This window comes from Echinops telfairi, unplaced genomic scaffold, assembly GCF_000313985.2.
Source record: "Echinops telfairi isolate 266 unplaced genomic scaffold, ASM31398v2 ScPeMD7_5868;HRSCAF=6743_1, whole genome shotgun sequence".
In the NCBI taxonomy this organism is placed as follows: Eukaryota; Metazoa; Chordata; class Mammalia; order Afrosoricida; family Tenrecidae; genus Echinops; species Echinops telfairi.
This window is the reverse complement of record NW_022109768.1, coordinates 11,931,247-11,934,298: the sequence shown is the minus strand read 5'-3', so window position 1 is coordinate 11,934,298 and position 3,052 is coordinate 11,931,247. Positions and strand designations below refer to the sequence as shown.

The 3,052-nt window shown below is 44.5% G+C and overlaps 1 long non-coding RNA gene across 1 annotated transcript in view; it reads right to left on the bottom strand.

Annotated features, from left to right (window-relative positions):
• Nucleotides 1–301: 301 nt before the first annotated feature.
• The window catches only part of LOC123522356, a 19,485-nt gene continuing 16,734 nt past the window's right edge, over nucleotides 302–3,052 (bottom strand). The window contains exon 3 of the long non-coding RNA XR_006680621.1: nucleotides 302–619. This is a non-coding gene — a long non-coding RNA (uncharacterized LOC123522356). The remainder of the gene's footprint in view (nucleotides 620–3,052) is intronic.

Here is a 3,052-nt window from a genome sequence, read left to right as displayed (position 1 = left end):
GTGATAAATACATTGAAGACAGATATCAAGGGTTTTGTCTGCAGCAGGCAGGGTTCCGTGGGCTTGTGGCTAATGGTTTTTGAGGCTGATGTAAATATGGTGGCACCAGGACACAGTCAATTAATACAATGGAGACATGGTAATTGACAGGTGAGAGAGAAGGTCCTTCTAGGCATCCATCAGCAGGGACAAACCAGTTTTTCTCTCTAAAAGGACAATATCACGCATTTTCCCCCTGGAGTTCTTTTAATTCTCACTCTTAAGAGGACATGCATCATAGCCGTATAACTGGAAAAGAGAATCACATTGATTTTTCTTTACTAGGAAAAGGAGTAATCCACAAAGTATCTAATCAGTGCAGACTTTACATTTAAACAAATTACTTAAGATCTTGGTTTTATTGACTTGGCGTTCGAGAGAGGAGTAACTCGGAGGCAGCCTGGCATCAGTTTCATTGAGAGAGAAAGAGAGATCCCTCTCCCCAGAAAACATTCACTTGACTTATTTAAACAGGCCCTTGGCGGGGGTTGGCCTTGGAGCCTGGAAGATTGTCTATGTGGCTGGATGACCTCCCCACAGGGCAGGGAAGCTGTGAGCATCATCTAGTGGCTTCTTTTACCTGGTTCATAAAAAAAAAAACAGGAGTGATAAACTGATGCGTTTAAGGGAAACACTTGCGAGAAAGGCAGTGGTACTATTCTCCCACTTTCCAAATCAGTAACTGCCCTTTCCCTCCTGAGTCAAAAAAATAAAGTCATGCAAAATCTAGCCTTTTCCTATGCTTTAAGGCATGACTGCCACAGAACCAGGAACTAATCAGACCACACCTGCTCCATGCCAACACACAGAGATCCATTGCTGCTGGTAGGTGTCATTGAGTCAGTGCCAACTCACAGCGACTCTACAAGAGAAACACTCCCTGGTCCTGTGTCCTCCTCACAATGACTCTTATATTTGATCCCACGGTGGCAGCCACTGTGTCCATCCATCTTGTCGAAGGTCTTGCTCTTTTACACTGACCCTCTACTTGACCAAGCATCATGTTTTTCGTCAGGGACTGGCCTCTCCTGATAGCATGTCCAAAAGACAAAGTCTCGCCATCCCTACTGCTGAGAAGCAGTCTGGCTGTACTTCTCCCAAGACAGATTTGTTAGTTCTTTTGGCAGTGCTTTCGATCTTCTTTACCAGCACCATACTTATTTTAATCATTTTATTGGGGGCTCTGACAACTCTTATTACAATCCATACATACAACCATTGTGTCAAGCACATTTGTACATATGTTGCCATCATTATTTTCAGAACATTTGCTTTCTACCTGAGCCATTCGTATCAGCTCCTCATTTTTCCCTCCCTTCCCCACCCTCCCTCCCAAACCTTAATAATTTATGATTTTTTTTCATGTCTTACACCAGCTGCTGTTTCCCTTCACCCACTTTTCTGCTGTTTCATCCCCCTGGGGGAGGGGGTGTTACATGTCATTAATTGTGATCGGTTACCCTTTTCTTCTCCCACCTTCCCCCTACCCTCCTGGTATTGTTACTCTCATTATTGGTCCTGAGGGCTTTATCTGTCCTGGATTCCCTGTGTTGCAAGATCTTATTTGTACCAGTGTATATGTTCTGGTCTAGGCAGATTTGTAAGATAGAATTGGGGTCATGATGGGGGTTGGGGGGTTGGCATTAAAGAACTAGAGGAAAGATGCATGCATCATTGTTGTTATACTGCACCCTGACTGGCTAGTCTCTTCCCTGTGACCCTTCTTATGAGGGGATGTCCAATTGTCTACAGATGGGCTTTGGGCCTCCACTCCACACTCCCTTTCATTCACATCGATATGATTGTTTGTTCTGGGTCTTTGATGCCTGATACCTGATCCTATCGACACCTCATGACCACACAGGCTGATGTGCTTCTTCCATGTGGGCTTTGTTGCTTCTCAATTAGATGGCTGCTTGTTTATCTTCAAGCCTTTAAGACCCCAGACACTATATCTTTGGATAGCCAGGCACCGTCAGCTTTCTTCACCACATTTGCTTATGCACCCATTTTGTCTTCGGCAATTGTGTTGAGAAAGTGAGCATCACAGAATGCCGGATTATTAGAACAAAGTGTTCTTGCATTGAGGGAGTACTTCAGTAGAGACGCACTCTCCGCCTGCTACCTTAATACTTAAACATAGAAATACATGTACATAGGTCTATTTCCCTATCATATGTAAATATATTTACATATGTACATGCCTGTATTTAGACTTCTACACATGTCCTTTGCCTCCTAGTTCTTTCCTGTGTTTCCTTTTACTTTCCTCTTGTCCCACTATCATGTTTGACCTTCATTCGGCTTTCATTAATTCCTCTTGGCTGTATTGCACTTGATCAGGCCCCACTGGACATCCTGTGCCCTCCTTGCTATTGATTTCAGTCACTGGTTTTTCCCTGGGGCATGGGTTTCTTAGCTCCTCCCTTTCTTTCCCTCACCTCCCCCTCTCCCACGTCCCACTGGAACCGTCTGTCCCCTTGTTTTCACCACTGGATTGTTTATCCTTTCTATCGTTTCTAGATAGACATGCAAAAACAATAATAAACACAAAAACAAAACAGAACAATAAAAAGACCAAAAAAACAACAACAACAAAAAAGGAAAGCATATAAATAGTTCCAGGTCTGTTTGTTGACCTTTATGAGTGTTTTCCGGTCAAGTCTCATTGGATACCACCCCCTGTCCCCAAAGTCTATTTTTGGGATTCTCCGACACTTCATTGCTTTGCTCCCCTTGCTGCTCTGTTGCAAGCCCTTAGTGTTTCACCCTTGTGTGGTGGGTCAGATCGGGCATAATTCCCATACTGTGTCTCCAGTGTTGTCCCCCGTAATGCTATGTTTCAGTTAGGGACTTCCTGTCTCTTGCTGGGGCCAGCCCTATGGTCCTGTCTGTGCATTGGCTGCTGGGAGCTGGAATATCGTCCTTAGGGCTTGGTGGGCCAGGTTGTGTTCCACTCTCTCTTTCTCTCTCCTTCCTCTTTAATTTGCTCCTGTGTGCTCTGGTCTGACAC